This window comes from Onthophagus taurus, chromosome 11 (genome assembly GCF_036711975.1).
Source record: "Onthophagus taurus isolate NC chromosome 11, IU_Otau_3.0, whole genome shotgun sequence".
NCBI lineage: Eukaryota > Metazoa > Arthropoda > Insecta > Coleoptera > Scarabaeidae > Onthophagus > Onthophagus taurus.
The window spans coordinates 22,109,788-22,131,787 of record NC_091976.1 but is presented as its reverse complement, the minus strand read 5'-3'; the positions used below and the strand labels follow the sequence as shown (position 1 = coordinate 22,131,787).

Below are 22,000 nucleotides of genomic sequence, written 5' to 3'. Positions count from 1 at the left end.
ACGTAAATAACGACGAAAATAGACGTAAATAACGAATTGTCTTCATTGCTTTTACGATGTTAAGTTTATACAGATCATATCCTCCATTTTCTACATCCTAAGACGGTAAATATTTAATATGTAATTTTGTTTTAATTATATGTATTTAATTTATAAAACCTTTTAGACGTGCCTGAAGAAGACCAAATTATTGGTTGAAACGTAACGTAGCACCGATTTAATAATTGAATAAAATATCTTTCATCGTTTTTAAACAGTGGTTTTTTTGGAAAAATTCACATCTATAGTTATACAGATACGATGAATATAGAGTCAACATTAGCTAAATATTAATGGATGTCGAAATAGAAGTAGTAAATTCTACTTGAGATATTTATACGCAATAACAAGTTGTTTAAAGGAGATTTCTGTGTTATTTGGTATGATTAAGATGAATTTTTCAAATCTTCAATTGCCATTGTTATAATTTATTGAATGAAACTCTTAAAGAATCATATCTCAAAATCTAAACGTGATATTATGTACTAAATCAAATTAAAAAGAAATACAATCAGTATTTAGTATATGTATATGATCGATATATTAAAGCAGAACACTAAACTTCATGACAAGACTTCAATATTAACCTAAATTATACTTATTGTTAGAATGAATTTCGTTGAAAGTACCAATTAACTTTGACATTTAACAGACTAGTAAAACTACGAGGAATCTTAGTATTAGCTTTAATATAAATTTCAGTTTCACAAACTATCGATTCTATTTTTCATCTAGTATATCAACTTTAAAATTCTTTTGTAACAGTTGACACTTGTTCGATCATAACTCTGAATACGCTTTTATATTACTCGCATTCTCGGTGTTTAATTATGAGACAGTTTTTTTTATGGTTTGTGTATTGATGATGCCTACAAAGCATGAATTCAAAGAGTTGAAAATGCTTGTTAAGCTTTGTATACGGTATCTGGAAATATAGCTGTGTGAGAATATCTCACTCACGTTGTGATGGACAAACTGGTTGAACATATAATTTACAGAGAGCATACGCATCGCTGAAGCTTATTTATTTTAACCGGACAAACTTAATTTAAAATTTAAAGTACGTTTTCAACATTTGCTAAAGACAGAAAATTTACATAGAAAATTAGTATGTTATTTAATGATATAATTATGAAACAGTTATGATGGGTTGTCTCGAAGAATGAAAATAAAACGATATTCTCTGTGTATCAAAGTCTATTCAAATCTATTATAAAACAAGTCACGTAACTTTCTAAATTAATATAAAACGTTTAATGTTTGATACCTCAAGGGAATTTTATAGGAAGTAAAATCTAGTTAGGTCGAGGGTATAGTTTTAGTATCGGGGGAATAAAACTGAGGGTCCATCCGGGAATTAGACCGGATTTTGGTGGACGACGCCTCTTTCGCGACATCGCGAAATTAACTGTGGGGCAAACACACATATCCCGTCGGCCGTATCTCTTGATTAAATGGGATATTAAATAATACAAAAGCGGGTCGGAGATCCACTTTTACACTAATTACATCCTACCGGAGATTTTATACATGACAATTTTAATTTGTCGAAATAGTTAGCCGTGGTTTAAAGGGAATTGATTAAAAAACTCAACCTCGCTGGAAATATGGAAGTATGCAAATTTTACGAGGTACACAACCCCTCGACATCTGGACCACGCTTTCAGATAACGCCCAGGTAATAAAAAATTTAAAAGTGCGCCTCAGTCTTTTAGAATCGCGATCGTAAAAATTATCATTCGCGCAATATAAATTATTTATGGTTGCGTCTGATGGAGAGGTTTTAGCGTCTTGGAAACTTAAATTTTCAAACTTAACGAAATCTTTGTTTCAATTTAAACTTGAATTGAAACAAAGTTGTATCCTCTTTGTATAAAATCACAAGATACTTGAATAGGATACAATCAGTACTCCACCTTCTATAGTAAATAGTTTTAAAGTTTACACACAACTAACTTGTGTCAGTTGTTAATGTTCGTTCGTGGAGTTTTCCAGCACGTATTTACTACACGAGAAGAGTTTCTGGTCGCGTATCACGCCCACAAAGTGGAAAACAATTTACACTATTTATCATTGCCGAATCAAACAAAGGCTATGGAACCATTTGATAAATCTGGGCGGCGGAAGCAGTAATTATTTATCGACGCCTTGCAAGTACACCGTTTCCCTGTACTCGTCCAGTGAGAACCCCGGGGGCAGAGATAAATGGCTTCCTTGACTTCCGTTCCCTGCAGAAATGCAAGCATTAGTTCGCCCTTGTTAGTCGGCGTTATCGGGTTTGATTTTCCCTTTGGCCCGGAACGAACTCAAGGCTTTCAATCCTTTCGCGCCGACTTTGGACGGATAATAGAGCAAAACAAGACGGCTCCTTCGGATTGATTTAAAACCCTCTCTTTACTTGTGACAAAAATGTTCTCTACATCCAAAAACCTATCAAAATAATTCCCTTATCAAACAATTAAATGTTATGGTAAACGATGAACGTTTCCAATTATAACATTTTGTTGATCAACCAATAAATAATAATAAATCCATCAATATAGAGTTTATATATTGTTTCAATTATACACAAGTATTCGTATAAACACGATGATGTACAAACTGATTAAATTGCATTTTGATTTCAACATAAACTAATTATTCCCTATATTTTACTTTCATTTCGGAATATCAATATAAAATTAATTTATTTACGATTTGTTTTGTAACGCAATTACGTTTCAACAAGCTTGTTAATTGGCGATAAAACTATTAGATTCTTAATTAGATCATTTAACATTATAAAGAACATAAATTTATGTTTATAGGGACAATTGCGGGTCAGAATTTAGGGTACTCTCAATTTTTCATGGTAATTTAACGTTATAACTGTCCGTTTTAAAGCCACATAAACCGGGCCATTCTCTAAATATTTTACTGCATAACGTCACACTCGAGTTATTATAGTTTATTGCGTGTGAGTAATAAGGTTAAGTGGATTTGTTGTCTACATTTAAATTTATTATTAATTTTATTTTTTTTTTCATTTTTGATCTAACTTTACTTAAAATTGTTTTTTAGTTCATTCTAATTCCGTGATTAGTGATTATGTGCTCTCTTCGTTATAATTCACCCTACTCGTAATTTATTCTCGCTCGTGCGGAATGCATTAATTAACCCACATTCGGAGGCAGAACTGGTGGCCGAGGGTTCTAAATAATTGAAGCGGCGGAGAGTCAAATTTTACAAGAACCAGCTCCCTGGTGGAATCATTCACGAGGGCGAAGAGTAGAACGCGTTCGGTGTTGGTAACACTGGTTTCGTGTAAAGTTGGACCGGCCGTATTTCCGCTCGGAACAAGAAAAAGCTGTTACTGCTGACTGACATTATTTTTCATCTTTAAATTTGTCCGGGTTTGCTTAAAACGCGCCGCTCATTTTTCGCCTCGAGACAGCGCGATAAACGGGGCGTTTATTTGGCCGGGAACAATTCTGACGGGTTTATTTCATCCTTGATGTATTATTCCAGTTTATTTTTAGTTAAAAAAACTTCAAAATAGTAGAAAATTGTAAAATCTCTCATCAAAATCTTTTATGAGAAAGTCAAAAGTTAAACTAAATTAAGATTAATTAATAAATAATTATGTAACCACAGTTTTTAATCTTCCATTCTAGTCTTTCTGTCATCTTTTGTCATCAGCAACATTTAGATTATTGAAATCAGTATGCAGAGTTCTTTATGTAGTGGTCTTCTGCCAACAGTACTGCACAAGCAGTATATAATCATCTATTGCCAGTAACTAGTCATCTACCAACAGTCTCCAAATTTCTTTAAGCAATAATATATTACCAGTGTTTTGATTTCTATAAGTAGTATCTACTCTTATATTACTAGCATTTAGTCTTCGGTAAGGACTGTCTAGCTTTTTATCACCAGTATGTAGTCTTCTGTAAACAGTGTCTAGTCTTCCATTAGCAGTTTGTACATTTCTGCATGCAGTAACCAGCTTACTATCAGAAATATTTACTTTTTTGCAAGTAGCAGGTAAACTTCTACAAGCAGTATCTTCAATCAATGCTTTCTATTCGCAGTAATTTGTCCTCTACTAGCAGTCCCCATTCTTTTGACAATAGTTCCTAGTAATCTAGAAGCAGTACTGTTCTTGCCACTCTTATATATAATGTTGTAGATGTGGATAATAGTCGTGACATCAGCCTCTTATTGGACACAATTCTTAAGTGGCGTTTGTTTGTACGTGAACAATACTAAAGGGTTTATTTTAGTTCCAGTTTACTTTTAGTTAAAAATACTTCAAAATAGTAGAAAATATTTTTTGTTAAAGGGATGGAGAAAATATTGACAATTTAAATCTGGATTCACCGTGAAATATTGGATTAATTTCGTAAGAGATTAAATTCAAATTTCAAACCGTTCGTCGGCCTTCTAAATCGGTTACAACATTTAATTCATTATCGATTTTATTTTAGGGCGACGAAACGGGGAGGTTTTTTCCCATTACTACACCCCGTTCTTATTCTCTCTCTCGTTTCTTCACTCCTTTGGTTTCCCCCGTCAGGTTTTTGCCACTCTAAAAGAGCGACGAGTACTCGTTCGCTACGCCTATCGGAGTTTCCTCAAGTACCCATCAATTCCGCTTCACTTCTCATCCTTCAACTCGTTTATCACGGCAAACTAATTAGCATTTCCCTTTTATCTCTCTATTTGCTTGTGAACATGGTTCACATCGATTAATAGAAAAAGTCTTTATACAACATGAAGACAAAGCGACCACAAAACTCTAACAAACTTTACGGTCCAGTCACGCCATCAACTATTACCCTACTCTTCTTGTTCCGAAAGGCATCATCTGGCGAATACCTAGTTTCAACACCTCAGAAACCTCGGTGGTCGCCCTCCGCAATCCGACCCGTTGATATATGCGCTCACTTTAAAGTTGAGGACCCCTTTGGTTTTTATACGCGTGTAGGGTTATCTATTATGTTTTGCACTGGAGAGGAGCGCAAACACGTGATTAATTAGGCAAACACGAGCGCTGCCGCCAACTTCATGCAGTAAATCAGACCGGCGATAGATCAACAGTGATAATTATCCTGAAGAGGCTTCCAAGTACCTCACAGGAGAGCTCGCGTCGGCCAACCCATCGAACGAGGGCCATAAGTTTTAATTGCCGACGTTTCTACGTCAATCGCTGACATCATCAGGATTATTGAATTTACAATGACATTTGAAGTTTCCTCATAAATTATTATTCGTCAACAATCGAGTAATAAATACATATTTATAATAAAGCGAAATATAAAGAGTAATGGTTATAAAGGGAATTCTAAAATTGGTTATAAAAAATAATTAAATCCGTAATCAAATACAAAGTAATGTTATTTTTAAATTATAAATAAAATATACCAATATTGAAATAAATTATTAAATAAGTTTTAAATTAAAAATGATGATTGGGATAACTTTAATAATAATATGAAACAATCACCGATATTTAAAATGTATTTTGAGAAAGCTAAAATTTATTTCCACAATTTACGATTAATATTGTATTAATACAAGTTCATTAATATGCGAGTATTACGTGATATTTCCAACAATTTCATATCATAATTTCTCTTTAAATTAAAACATCAAAGGAATTAATTCATGGTCCAATGAATATTGACTTCAAAACAGCGAATTATTAGGATTTTCTGGAAGATCATTAAAATGAAAGTACTCAATTATATTTATTTTAGCCAAAACGTGTAAATAATTTTTGCATCCGCATACTAAGATCGTGGAAAAACACGAGAATCACCTATAGATATTGAATTGTTCTGTTTTGATATGACGCCTAACAATATTTCTGCTTAGATCTCTCAACCAAATATTGCTTACATGTTTAGGAAAGATTTTGGGTTAGATCAGAACTTCAATAAAGCCCCATTTAGAATCATTCGCTAAGCAACAACATACGATTGCAGTATGCAGTGAGATCTTGGTGTTGTGTGAAATGCGTTGATATTGACAAAGAATGCCTCTCTTTTCACAACGTTTACTGTTGTTGGGGTGTCTTGGAGATACTGGGAATGCTGTACTGGAAACAATGTATTGGAAACAACTCAATTCCAATCCAGAAAATTAGATAACCCAACTCATTAACTTGAAAAAACAGAAAATTGAGAGCCCAAAAACCTTTCAGGACGTGTACCGACGTGGACCTCGAGCAACTAGCTCGAAATTTAGAATCACATGATATTTCATTTACTCTGGGACGTTAAATAAAGATAAATTACATACATTTTACACAAATTACTAACATTAAATAAAATTACATTTAAATGGTTGTATAACCACAGTTTTTAATCTCTCATTTTCAGCTAGCGGTGTCTAGAATATGGTAGTAGGATCTAATCTTTTGTCCTCAGTATCTTGTTTGCTATTAGCAACATTTAGTCTGCTTCAAGCAGTGTATGGTCTTCCATTAGCAATATGTAGCTTTCTGCCAGTAGTATTTACTTTTCTGCAAGTAGCAGCTACACTTCTACAACAATACCTTCAATCAGTGTCTTTTATTGGCAGTAATAAGTTCCTAATACTCTATAAGCAGTATTTGCTATTATATTAGCAGTATCATGTATTTTACAAGCAATATCTCCTCTTATATTACCAGTGTCTAGTCTTCTGTAAGTAGTATCTAGCTTTTTGCATGCAGAAGACCAGATACCTGCAGTAGCAAAGACAGTCTTCTAGGAGTACTTAATTTTCTACCAGCAATAGCTAGTCTTCTACAAGCAGAATCCAGTGTTAAGCAGTATGCTGGTGATCAAACAATATAGACACATTTCTGTCTTCTTTTCTAGATCGTTTAGGATTTCAGCGGGACATTATCGCTGTAAAGTAGTATTAATTAGATAACACTCAACTCTAATTATTTCTTTAAGAAGGAAAAATGATTATTGTTTAGGTGACATAATCTTGAGTGTAGTGTTTCACAATGTCTTTGGAGTAATATTTGACCAAATTTTTGTCATGCTTTCTCTCGAATTTTCTTAGAGACAATCTTTGTTCTTCTCCTTTTTATTTATTTTTTGTCTATAAGTACTTTTTCATTTAAAACTCGCCGACAAACGCAATAATTCTTATTAAGCGCAATTTCGTAATGCTCCAAGATTCAAATTACGCTTTTATTAACGTTCCGTGCAAATTTAATAAAAGCATTTTAATAGAAATAATATTAAGATTTCCTTTTTCGCATGTTATCCTCTCTCTCGTTATCAACTTACTAGTATCATTTAAGGCATTATTAATTTATTTGCTATAATTCTCATATTATTGCTCACATGTATGTATATAAAGAATTTTTTTTTACATCGAATCTCTAAAAGGCGCTTTTATTTTACCTTTTATCTCAATTAAAAAAAATGGATCTAACAGAATAAAAATGGGATTTCGATTCACATAAATATCGATTAAGTTAAAACAACGGTCGGATATTCCATGGAGACACACGATAATGCTCTATGGATTAAAAGGGCGTATCGAACGAAATTCCCGTGGGTGGCGCAGTGGCCATAAAATAATTTTTCAATTTCTACTGGGTACCTAATCTTGAATGTAGGAGTCGCCCGTGTGTGTCCCTCGTCCTAATATAAATATGATCGTGTAATGGTGGCGGAGCCGGGGAAAACGAAACAAGAATAAGCCGACAACGATAAGGGTTTTCGAACCGCTCCTCGAAATATTTATTCCAATCTATTCGACTTTCCTCTGCAGCGGAAGTAGCGATTCTGCATCTGCAGGATCGGATGATGCCGGTCCTTCTCTCGTCCTGTTGGCTTACGTACGCATTTCATGACCTACGTTACTCTCGGAAATTTCTGTTAGTGCACGAAGGACGGAGGTTAGACGGTCAGGAAACTTTGCCTTTGATCTCAGTCCCCCCGAGGGGCTACGAGTTTTGATGGAATAAATGGAAATACATTTGGAAAGGCGGAGTACCTGCGCCGATCAATTGCGAATTGAACCTGACTGATACTTTATTCGAGAACTAACTTCTTCCATCACAAAATCGAAATATCCAGTTTAGTAACACAAAAAGTCTCGAAATTGACAAATTTGGGGTGAACCACTAAACGGGCGTCTAGTAGACTTTATGAAGACGTGACCAATAAATCTTGGGCGTGAGCTTTGGGAAGCTTCGAAAAGCTTTACGACCACCAGCCGGACTTCTTTTGTCGTCGAAGTGTCATTATCAGACCGTTCGACTCGAGTGTAGCCGTAAATCGAATCGACTGACACCGGCGTTTGACAGTCGAATGTCGGCAATTAAAAGTTGCCCAGATTGCGGTTACGATCCGATAAAGAACGTCACTTTTCAAAAACAATAACGTCCACCATAAATTACAATGTTTCTTTTCAACGAAAATAAAAAAAATTAAAGGTATAGAATTTGTGTCGATTTCCGTTTAATTTGTATTATTAATTTGCAAACAATCTTATTGTTTGTTTTGGTTGCTACGTGGTATGCATTAATTAGCACGGTTTAACTCTCTGACATCGGTTGCTAATGAGTAACATTCTGGCTGTACGGTGTTATGCTTTGGTGGGTTGCTAAATTGCATTACTTAAGCTGAGGCCATTGCTGTGTTAACAACTGGAATACGTATTGTCAAGTGGACACTAGAAATTTACTCCACATTCAAGTAGTGTACTTACTACATTCACAGCAGATTAATGAATTTTAATTAAGTTTTAATTAATATTAGTTAATTCTTTTAAAATGTTTGAAAGAATGGTTACAAAGGTAAGTTAAAGAATTTTAAGCATTTAAGCGATTTTATGTACTACTTTAAATCATCTTATATTTATCTTAAAAATGTTATTGTATGGGTGAGTTTGTATTAAATCGTAAACATCGCAGTAAAACCGCAATTACCAGGAATGAGAGATGCAATCTCAGAATTGTAAGTACATTGCGACTGAAAATATTGTATGCAGAGGTGGAAAGTGGAAATTAATGAAAATGACGTTGAGGAACGATCTGATTTGAGCTAATTCAAAGTTAAAACGTTTATAATTATTTTATCGTTGATACAGTTACCGGGTTTTAATCCAAATTGCCACTTCTCTAAAACTGCAGTCAACAACTTGTTCTTAAAGTGCGCCTCGAATAGCATTCCTATGGAGAACAATGAAATAGGGCGATAAAATCGAGGGCAGTCTTTCTCTGGAACACAAGTAGTGATGGAATTGCTGAATCGTTAAACAAAAGATAATTTACTTGGTATGAGGGTTAACTTCGAGATCTAGATTCCGTAACATTTTTCTTGAAGTCATCCCATATCCAGCAATTGTATTATCTTCTTGACCAAGAGGAGTGAGGTTAAAGCCCCTCAACATAGCGGCATGCTCAGGTCTCCGTCAGATTTTGACATACAACCTATTGTAATTAAAAAAATGTTATTTAAAGAATGATACCATCGAGTTTTAGCCCGCTTGCGCCATGCGTCTCTTAGAACGGCTAAACGCGAATGTTTCTAGTTCTAGGTCTAGTGTTAGAACTAGAATCATTCGGGTTTAGCATTGCGTTTCTTCTGGCGGCTAAACCCTGAATGTTTCTACTTCTAGGTATAGTGTTAGAACTAGAATCATTCCGGTTTAGCCTTCCGTCTCTCAAGACGGCTAAACCCAAATATTTCTAGTTCTGTGTTCCTTTTGGCTAAAACATCCAAGAAAAGTAACTGTTTAGCAGCTTCTGTATCGACGCTAAATTTGACTATGGGGTGTTGCCAGTCCTGGTGGTTTAGAAACTTCTCAAACCGCTTTTTCCATGCTGCCAGATCATAAATGTGTCATACACGTAACGAAATCATAGCTTTGCTTTCTTTCTACGGATTCTTTCATAACGCTTCTTCTTCAAACATTTCCATGTGTACCTCTAAATATCTATGTTGAAGTTAGATAATAAGATAGTTAGATAATTTAATATATTGAATTTACTTAAGTTATTAGATTTATTGAAAAAGATATAAAAAAATTTGTATTCCTTTGGATTTGTACAGGTTACAATTTAGAAATCTCGATAGGGTCGCATTGAAATTTAAATTTTATTTGCCACCCCGGACCTTTTCGCCAGCACACAAAGAGAACATTCGAAATATTTGAATCGTAGTAGGGAAATTGTATCCCAACCGCAAAAATCCCACAGTGAGTTTTTACTCGTTTTCGACTTTTATTTTTTATCTGGGAGCAAAAGGTTCGAAGTCTGTCCCAGACGCTGACATCGGCGGCGGTTTCGAAAATAACATAACGCAACTGTTCGAAGGTGGTGAATTGTTGCCATAATCAAATAATTCAACCGCACACGTATCTGGTCGTGACGCCGGAACCGAGAGCCGGTTCGAACTGGGTTCCGGAAGGCCGCAGGAGGTCCGGAATCGGTGTGTGCACGAAGCGAGTACTACCGCAATAAATTTATTTTGTCTGCAGCTGGAAAATATTTTTATGGCGTCTAAGGGCTTCTCTCCCTTGAATAATAAATAAATCAACATCGGGTGTAGGCTGCAGGACAATGTGGGATCCTTTTGTGTTCATTCTGATAGGTTGCTTCTTATTTATTTTCTCGTAAAAATCTCCTAAATATCAACACTTTGAGGTAAAACGTTTAACAACAAAAACTAAGTTGGAGACTACGGGAAGAAAGATAAATTTACCAAAGTGGTGAATTTCGGGCAACTTCCTCTCTTTATACTAATAAAAGTTAATCTGTTTTTAAGTAAACTCCTCGAAAATCCACTTTCGTTCACGTCGTCGGCAAGAACGAGCCCACTTCGACGCACAGCTTTCCAATTAACAAAGTGGTTTGGAAACTTTAAATATTTATGGATTTTGTGGAAACTGTTATAGTAACCTTAACTAGTATTTAACTAATTATCTTATGGATTTTTCTTTGTTTTAGAAATTCTTTCTTTGTGTATCCTTTTTATTTAAATTTCCAATTTCATTTTTATTTGTAATGTTTTTTCTTAAATAAGATTAAAATTTATTCTAACATTATAATCTCAAAAAGTACCTACTTCCTAAACCCGTCTCGATGAAAACTTTTGACGGATATTACTGAACTGTATCAAACAAAGTAGAGGGAAGCGTTTGCGAATCCCATTACACGGTTGATTTAAGAGCTTTCAGTTTTATTGAAAATACATCTTTCCGGAGGACAAGTTTAGTGAATTAGGAGTTGAGGAAGCGCGGTGGCGGCGGCGAGTTCCAAGCATCCCTATTGATTTAGGCGGAGGGTCATATCTATCGCCGAGATGGTACCAAGAACCTAAGTGATTCATGCCGCATTCTCGCTGCCAATATCACGCGGTTCCGCCGGTCTAATGGTCGAAATGTTCCACATTTGTTAACCGGGTATAAGTTTCATATTTCGTCCTCCAAACGATCCCATTTCTTTTATTTTTTTTTTGACCAGCACAGCACTTAGGTTTTTATTGGACTGCTTGACCACACTTATCATAATTCATAGCGTTAACCTCAAAAAGAATCGCGTGTTCGAAATTGAGATGATAAATTTATACAATAGGGGGATGTTTCAAGTGGTAAAACACAATGTCAGCCAGAATGTTGTATTACGAGGTTGCTTGTTTATGACACCCTTGTATATCAGAGCTTTACTGTCAACAGGTGTGATATAGAACATGAAGGAATGTGTCAGAAACGTGACTTGGTAATTAGATGTAGATCAATTTAATATCACAATATACTATTTCATTAAAATAATTAAAGTTTTTCATTTTCATAACACTAATTAATACTTATTAATAGTATCACATTTATGAACTCGGAGGTAGTAAGCATTATACATAAGCCGGCTTCGCATTATTTAATGGGTTCCAACAAAATTAATCGTAAATATTTAATGTAGCCTTGCTTTTCATGTTGGAAAGCGGTCCATATCCGAGTGGGCCTAAACTCAAGTCCACATGGTATTTATTAATTAAACTACTCACGTACCCGGTTGTAATTGTACAATTCGCGAACGTTCGCAGATAAGGGTTTAATTGCCGGACAAAGGATATCGTAGAGTTCCTTTTATTACCTTCATCCGAATTATAAACTTTTATGGAAGACCAAGTCCGAATTTAATACCGATAGTCGGTATCGTATTTACAAGATTAACAACGAACTAAATTAAATTTGAAAAGACAAATAAAATTTTTAATCATCTATTTTATTTTTACGTGTTTCAAATCATAACATTTGTTTAACTTTAATCCTTCTAACTAGAAAAAGCTGTAAAAAAACTTTTTTTTCGAATAACTCGTAACATATTCAGTTATCATACCGAGTTTCCACGTTAATTAAACAGTCACTTGGTAAAATCAATATCGACACTCTCGTAGTTGAAGCACGAGAAACGGCCTCGTCCCCCACTTTTATTACGTAATAACTACCGCTGCGTTAATAACTTGCAAGCGTCTAATTAAAGCGAAATCAATTTCAACTTTCCAGCTTGCATCCGGTGCATTGGAATGGACGCTCGTCCATTTCTGCTCTTCTGGTAGCTTTTGCGTCGGATGGAAACGATGATGGGGGGAAGGAGAGAGTGAACAGTCGCGTTGCGGATCGGCATCGTTTTGATAAAAAGTAAAGAGCGTTTCAATTTCGATCGAACGACTCCGCTTGAGGCATCAATCTTTCGGAAAAGCAATAATTATTTCGGTCGGATCTGTAACAGCAAATGTTTGCGTTTCCGTATTGCTCCTCGATGACCGTTACTCAGGGTTCTCCAAACTTTTTGTAATCGAAACATGGATCCAATACTTACTAATATTATCGTGATTATTTAACAAACTTCAAAGTAATCATAGATTTTTTTATTAATTAAAAAGGAAATTGCTTATCGTTTGTGTAAACATAATTTTTTAGGAGTTGTCCTACTGGTTTATTTTTGGAGATGTTGGGGTGTTTCAATGTGGTTTGAGAACCGCATGTAGTTTTAATGCAATACATAGGATGGTCGGCCACAGCTCATCCACAAGCTTGTTTGCATCCAGCCGACGAGAGCGTTTTTATCTATTCATGCATCAAACCAATTACAGATTTTTAATTGCTTTAGCGTCAGCCCAAACCGTTCACATATCGATCGACCCTTTACAGATGATAAACCGATACAACCATCGGTATTATTATATATATTCATGGATTACATTAAATCTACTTGTACCCTTTGTAATTTACATCCCTTGCTCTTTTTTTATATTCAAAAACATCCAGCGATTATATTTTTTATTTTTATTGATTACTGTATCATAAAGTTCTTCTTTTTGTGTAATCGTCTACAATTGTTTACGAGCCGAATATATAGATGATAAGGATTCGAAACTATACGAACATATAGACATAGTAGGAATTCAATTAAGTGAATTGCAACGATATACAATAAAAGCCAATCGTACGTCGCACAAAAGAATGCTTGGTAGAAAAAAAATACAAAAATTGCGTGTTTTTGCCGACTTTAATTATTTCGGAGACAATATCGAGCGACATATGGAATTTATACGAAACTGAAGCCATACAGTTTAGGGACAACTAGAACAAATTAACCCCTCTACAAAATCATTTTTAGCGATAATATTGATTTGTTGTCTTGAGTTTCTTTATAAATTCATGGTATTATCTTTTTATCAGAACATCATCGTCTGTAGAACTTAGAACTAGAAAGAACTTGAACTGTAAAAGAAAGTTTGAACTTGAATTCTATTTGGTACATAAGTTTTAGTACTCAGGTACATAGATTTTCTATGGATACGGTATTTATTATTCTCTGTTAGGAAGCTTACCTGACTTTCATTATTAGTTCCAACATAGTCGACGCGAACACGATATTAACGATTAGTTTTAAGAAGGGTGAGCTCTAAGAACGCCACACACACACAACATAGGAGGTGGCAGAAAGATACCTGATTTAAAAAAAAACAACAACCCTCCATCTCCGCTTATGGGAGCAGCTGATTCCTCCATAAACCTTGGGTTTCGGAAGCTCAATTGCGATATCACGGACCAAAAAAGGGTGCTAAGAGGGAGCTATCTGCCACCGCTTCTGAGTCCACTCTAAAGGTTGGGAAGAGCAAGCAGTACAAGGAAATCTGGACAGAGTTACCTAAACCCGCACCTATGCCGAAAATATCCGATTGAAACTCAGAAATAAATCTCGTTAGATTAATGTTTGGAAACATACCTCGTACCTACACATACCCACCGGATGAGAACTGGTGAAAAATTAATTTCTGAGGATTTCATCATCCTGTGGCGCTACATCCCTTGGTGAGATTTGGCCATCTGAATAATCTGCCTTCACTCCACTCTATGAAGTGCTGTCACTCTCCAATTTTGAACCTGCAGCTTCTTTATGTCGTTACTCACACCATCTCATTTTAGGTCTTCCCCTATTTTTTGGCTATTTTTTGGTTTGCTCACAAATACTTTCTTTGCTTTTCTGGTTTCACTCATTCTTAAGATGTGTCCCAAACAATAAGAAGGTTCTTTGAGCTTTGGCAAACCAACAATGTTTACTCATTCATCAAGGTTGTTTAATTTTTCATTAAAACGACGTAAGTACGTTCCATTCTCGTTTTGCCCCGAAAATTCTTCGTAATATTTTTCTTTCAAATATCTTTAGGCTATTCTCATCTTTTGTTATAAATAATCAGACTTCGCTTCCATATATTACAACCGATCTTATTATCATTTTATATACTAATAATTTTCATCTTCTAAACAGCAGTTTTGACTGGAATTACTTTTTGTAAACGAAGTAACATGCGTTTCCAGCTATTATTTTGTCTTTTATGCAATGTTGTATGCTTTCCACACCTTCAAAGTTGTACTCAGCATATTGCCACCAATTGCATATTGCAGTGCTAGATTGAACAGTAACGTTGATACTGCATCCCCTTATATAACACTATTATTAATGGCAAATGGTTCCGACCTTCTACCTTGTACTATTACTTTTGCTTTAGATTAGTACATTGTCATCATTGCGAAGCTGACGAGTTTCTTTGAAATATCTAGCTTTATTAATATTGATTGTAATTTGCTTCGGTTTACGATATCGAAGGCTTATCTGAAGGTGATGAACATTAAATGCAGATCTTTATTATATCCATAACATTTCTCCATATTCTGTTTCAGGATAAACAGTTGGTGGTCAGTCGTAGATCTTCCATTCCAGAATCCGCATTGGTATTTCTTAATTATTTCTTCGACAAGTAGACAATGCTTAGCAGCATAATCGGCCTACACTTTCCACAACATAATTTATCACTCTTCATTTTTCCATATGCCATATATACATGTTATGTTATGTAGTTTAGAGATAAGTACGTCACCCCTAATTCGATCTCTATTCTTCGACATCATTATTGTTGCCTTCACTTCTATTTCAGGTTCCAAGGTTGCGTAGTCTTCTCAAGAGTTATCGTTTTCGTTGTCATCTTCATTGATCAGGATGTTCAAATTTCCCTTGAATCTGGGTTAATATAGTTCTGGTGTTTTAGTTTCTGTACTACTCTTCCGCTGAGGAAGCTTATGGGTTAACAACCTAATCTTTTCTTCTTTTTCCACTCTCTCTAGACTGTTTTGTTGTTCTTGATAAGCTCTGAAGTATCTCCTGAGAAGTTGATTGCCTCGCCATTTCTTTGGCGACCTAATTCTAGGCGGGTTATTTGTATCGTCAGTCTGTTATATGACATTCTACGGATGTGGTTGTGTCAAAATCTCTTACGCTGTCTTCCCATCTCACAATGTCAGTTTGAAAAGCTTTATAGACCTTTCCATGACTCTAACCTGCAATGACGCGAACTTGTTGAGTTTTGTTCTTATGCCATTGACACAATATATTGATATAAAAATAGTTCGAAGGCAGAACGCTTTTTTGTTGATTATTAAAAAAAAATTAAAATTAATCCCTTTCCTTTGACCAGGATTCCTGCATTGTTTGAGTGAATAACTTTATTCATGATGATGCTGCATTAACGACAATTAAAAGTCTCTAATATTATTGGTGTCAAAATTGCTTCTAAACATTATCACTTTTAAGTGAATTGACGTAAAGCTTTAAAACTTATTTTCGATCGTAAACAGTTTTTATGAAAAGCAAAAATAATCATTTCAGTCCAATTCTATCTGTCGTTTTTATTAATCCCATCAGGATTCTAAGCGAACATTATTAAGCCATCTGAAATGTCATATATCCAAGGGATATCGTCGAGTTTACGACATCCTCACACGGCAACCCTCCCCCCTATCCTTAAGCGGTAATATCGGATATTCGTGTTTACGCCCGGAGTTTGTTTATGGCCGGACGGTAACGGCCGATTGTTCTTCAAGTTATCTTCCGCGAGCGTTTTATTGTTATCGGTAGCGCCGCATGGTAGGTATAAGGTCATGGCGGAAATGTCGTAAATTTCCATTATTAATAACAGCCCTGACCGGAACCTTCGTTGTTGCGATTTAAATTCGAACGACGACGGTAAACGCCCGTTTGGGGGCCTTTCAAAGAAACCGTAGATAAATCTCTTTGCAGCGCTAGCTGGCATGGGAAGTATGGCGATAAGGTTTTAGGGAAGGATGTACGGAAAAAGTTGAAACGCGTTTATATATCATGAAAAAGTTTTTCTTGAGAGGGCGATTTACGAAGGGAATGTTGACGTATTGAAATCGTTTTCTTTCAAAATCACTTTTTTAGATATAAAATTTATACGCACCTCATAACATTATATAGAAGTCATTGAAGCATGAATTTCTCCAATTTGATCTTAATCCAAAAACACAGAAACCTGAAACAAAATAACATTTTGGGAAATTAACTTAATCATACAATAAAATTTATCAAATTTATAGAACGAAAACTCCAACGGTTCTCGAGATTAATCTTTCAACATCCAGGAACTTCTCGGCAAGGGTCTCGGCTGCGGAAACGCGAACCCCATGAATCTCAAACGCCCTTCCGGTTAAAACTCGAAAACTTTTTTCATTTTTGTTTAGCGCCACGTGAATTTGTAATCGAGTCACGGTCGCCCGTGTGAATTATGCAGAAAACCAGGGCGTTATCAACTCTTCTCGAGTTTCGCATGATGTACCAACCTAACGAGAACATCCTGAAAATGTTTGTTGATCGTTTATAGGTACTATTCAATCGATGTAGGTACATTTACCGTCGCGGCTATGAAGATATCATAAACTACTTAATCGCTCGTAAATGAAAATAAACCCGGATTTAGAGTTAAAACGGATTATTTAAATGATAACCGATTGGCTCGGTTAAATTCGCACAAAATAAATAGATTTTGGGATGACGGCGTTAACTCTGGCGGGATGGCCTTTTGCAAAATTTCGACCAATTGGAGTAGTTACGGACGGTAATTCTGTTTGTTGCGCTGATTATGCTCTACGGGACAAATGATCCGGCTCTATTATATCGAGTGGGGTTTATATATAATTTACATTTACCCTCAGCGGCCAGCACGATATCGTACCTTTGTGATGGAAATGTTTATGACGACTAACAAACAATAAGCCAAAATCTATCGCAGGATTCTATAGGTACAGTGCAATTAGTCGGTGAAATAATTACCACAACATTGTATTATTACCTACTCAATACTTTTTTAATACATGGTAATAATGGTTTTCGCAATTTAAATTTAATGCTGTACATTTTGATGTACCGGGACCATAATTCCTGGAAACTGTACACGCATGTGTGATATAACGTCATTGAACAATAATAAATTAAATAAAAAAATAGTTGGTAACGTTAATCGCTTTGAACACGAGCACTGATTTGTTAGATACAATAAGCTCAGTGATCCATTATTGACATATTTTTGAATAAGTTCAGCGAATAATTATCGAAAATTTTTTTTATAAAGTCGACACTTGTTTTGACGGAGCACCTACAACAACTGATTTACAAAGCCGCAAATTACACGAAAAATCAAGCGAATTAGATGGTTGAATATGAGCAGATAACTTTATGTTTCTTTGGTGACTCTATTATTAACAGGTTGACTGTCATGTGTACCGTTCCTGATACACATAAGTTGGTTTATGAAAGCCACTGTACTTTGTTTTAAGTGTTGTTCTTGAGGCTATGAGATATATTTGCATTTATTGCTTGAGTATCTATAATGATTCTCATTAATTAGTTGTAGCAGTCAACTTGTTAAAGATTTACTGTAGTCTTTTATAATTAACACGCTTTAACTTCTTGGCAATACTTGACAATGAACAAACCTCGGGCGTGACAACCAAGTACCGCGGTAAATTTGCTCTCTATCAATACACATTACAGTTAGTACAACTAAAGCCAGCTGATGTTGGTCTAAGACATATCTTCGCTTAGAGATACACTATTAACAACTCTCGTCCTTTATTTTCTCGACACCAATCCAACCCAACCCAACCTAAACGACCACACACTTTTGGTCACTCGTTAATCAGGTTAAAGAACAACTAAAAACCAGGGTTATAGTGGAGATACAAATTAATCCGAAAAATCAAAAAGGTTATTCAGAATCTCGATGGCGACAAATTTGAAGTGGTCACCCAATCTAATTCAACCCTGAAGAAATCTGGAGGAAACATTAAAAAGTATTAATGAGCACATATTATGTTCTGGCTATTCCTGGTTTCGTTCCATAGAAAACAGCATATAAGTTCCTAAACCACCTAATCTCGCAAAACCCCATGATCAAATTTACCATGGAAACGGAAGCTGCTAAACAGTTACCTTTCTTGAATGACTAGAAACATTCGGGTTTAGCCGTCAGAAGAGAAGTACGGCTAAATCCGAATGTTTCTAATTCTAGCACTACCCATAAAACTAGAAACATTCGGGTTTACCGTCTTAAGAGACGCAAGGCTAAACCCAAATCATTCTAGTTCTAATACTAGCCCTAGAACTAGAAACAATAAAGTTTAGCCTTGCGGCTCTCAACACGGCTAAACCCGAATGATTCTAGTTCTAACACTAGAACTGGAACTAGAAACATTCGGGTTTTGGTCGTCTTAAGAGATGTACGGCTAAACTCGAATACTGTACCCGGAAAGAACAGCTGGCGATGAAGCTGGCGGTCGTGGAATTGCAGACTAGCAGGCAAACCATGGATGGAAATCAAACGCAACGAAAAGATTGATGTTAATTACATACATTTATTGGTTACAACCCTCTTCAATGCAGTATCAGTAAGGTACGATATAATATCTTCACAATCTAGGTTGTGCATCAAACGAAAATAGATAGCGATATGAAATTAAGAGCAAGAATAAATTAATATTTTAAAATTTGATGCGGCAGCATTACTAAAATAGTACGTCCTAACCAGTATCATTTTGCAACATCGTAGCTAGAGAAAATAAACAGGGTGAGTTAATGACGAGTTCAAGAATGTTATACAGAGAAAAGAGGAGTAGAAACTTAATACACCACCAAGAGCACGATAAATAGAACGAATTAAATTACAACATAAGCGAGATAAAAATATTAAGAATCAAGAAAGTAAAAACTAAATGTCAATGCATTTTATTATTAAATTCATCATGGTAATCAAATAAGCAACTAAATATAAACAAAAATGTAATAATTTCTCCGTAAAAGAATAAACAAATTTTTTAATACTATACCACTATTATTAAAAATCTTTACTTTAATAATTGAACTAAATTGCTAAGTATCGTGTAGATTATAAACGTTACAATAGCTATTAAATGTAAAATAATCAATTTTTTTTAAATAGATAAAATCGGAATAAATAAATGGTTTATAAGCACGATTTATCGAACATTTTTCTTTCCGGCATTGTACTTTGTTGAACTTCACCATTATCGCCTCGCATGTTCAAAGGCTATTTATTAAATTCCGCCAGATATCGAATGTCGCAATTACGTTCACGTAAACATCGACTCCTGTAACGGCGGCCAAAGTTGCCCCATTCATAATTCAATAATAGTTGTTGCCTTGTAGCTGTTTTTAACTTTTCGAGATACATGGGATGAGATGTTGTTTGATTAGGAGGTTCGAAACGTATTGGGTTGCTACAAGTTGGTAGAACAGAAGTAGCAACTGGTATGAATGCAACACGAACATGCGCCTCGGTGGTCTGCGTTTTGTTGAAATACCCACGATCTTGTTTGCACCAATTACCGAAGCTGGTAACGCTACGAATTCCCTTTTGGAAAGGGTTCTAAATGCGGGCGCGGACCATTGCGGACTCGTTAATAGATAAGTTAGCTTGTTCGCGTTGATGAGACCCAATCCGAATTTAAATTTAAAAGGCCGTTGGGCGTCAAGCGGAAAACCTTTTTGTGTTTATTTCCCAGTAGATTATTTATTCCTTTGCTGTTACATACGAGATTACGCTTTGCGCTTTCACGACCCTATTGTTTCAAATCTCCGGCGTTATATTGCGCACGCGGTTTTCTCTTTATACTTTTTACTCATACTGGTAAAATTCCTCTTTTGTTCTATAGGACTTTCGTAAATCGCAATTTTTGCAACGCCACATCGGCGCGACGCGGGTTATCGATTTTCTGTTTCAACCCGACAGCCTCTAGAATTAAAATGTTTCGCGACTTTTTGACAATTCGGCCCGGAATTAAAGTTTTACGGGAAGCGCTAGCGGCGGCACGAATTAAATTCGAACAAAAAATCAACATATCGCGTAAAAAATCAGTCAGAACATGGCACGCAAAAATCCGAACGACACATAAAAATCATCAATTTCTATTAGCGTCAATTAGTAACGGCGAATGTTTTATAGTAAAATTGTCAACGGCGCTACATGTTTAATCTCGCTCGATTATAATGCAATGCTCCCAATTTTTTTTAATACTTCAACAAAAAAAATCCTCTTCGTTTATCGACTATTTATTAATATCGAATATAGTCGAAATGTTGACAGCAATTTTTTGTACGTTTCATTTCTATGAGTGTTAAAATAAAATTTGTCTCTGAATATTTTTATCGCACATCACGTTTTTTACATAAAATTGAATAACAATAAAATGAACTAATAGACGAACCCGGTTAATTAATAAATTGGGGTAGTAGATTTTATTAAAAATTTTGCGGTTTTTTTTATCTGTTTCACTGAACATAAAAGAATAAAGCATCAACAAAGTTCATTTTTCCTATATTTTAACAATTTTTGTATTACAAAGGTAAATTTTAATTATTCTATTGACGTGTTATTCAGCACCAAACCGCAATTCGACAACATTTAGATTCGATTACATCACGAATATTAGTGTGACTATATTTCCATATTAATTGAAATGTGTATCAATCCAAATTGAATTTCTCACACAATGGAAAGCATTTTAAAATCATTTTTCTAAAATCAATATTAATATAATTATATAAAATCTTTGAACCTAACAAAATATCACATCTTCAATGTTATTAACACTTACTTAGTTGTCCATTATCATCACTACTTGATGCTTCGTTCATATCGTTTCATAACCGATAAAGCTCAATTTTATACTCTACAAACGGTGTGAAGCTCAATAATTTTTTTCTTTCCTACGTTGTTTCAACGAATAAACAGCTTTACAACAACAGAAACCAAAGCGATATCTATATTATACACTGTAGTAGTACTTTCTTCTAAAGTAGCAGATTCAATCAGACGTCCCGTTGATTATAAGTTGTTACTGAAGTGGCTACAAGCAAACAAGGAATCTAGAGATAGCGAAAAAGTAAGTAATTTGAAAGGAGCCAAAAAGATGTGGGAATCACAAGAACCCAATGAAGCAAGAAAAAGAAGCCAAAAAAATAAGAATTTAGGGGAAAAAAAGGAGTTAGAAATAATGAACCTAAAATACTGAAGAAATCAGATAGAATCTGGAAATTAGAGAAAGTAAGAAGCCCCCAAAGAAGTCCCAAAAGAAAGAAACTAGAAATAGT

The 22,000-nt window shown here is 35.1% G+C and overlaps 1 protein-coding gene across 2 annotated transcripts in view; it reads right to left on the bottom strand.

The window, feature by feature from the left end:
• LOC111418118 (chondroadherin) overlaps positions 1–22,000 on the bottom strand; it is an 83,357-nt gene that overhangs the window by 28,711 nt on the left and 32,646 nt on the right. For both annotated transcript variants that reach the window (XM_023050576.2, XM_023050575.2), the window contains one exon: positions 16,797–16,868. The gene's annotated coding sequence lies outside the window, so the exon portion shown is untranslated. The remainder of the gene's footprint in view (positions 1–16,796; positions 16,869–22,000) is intronic.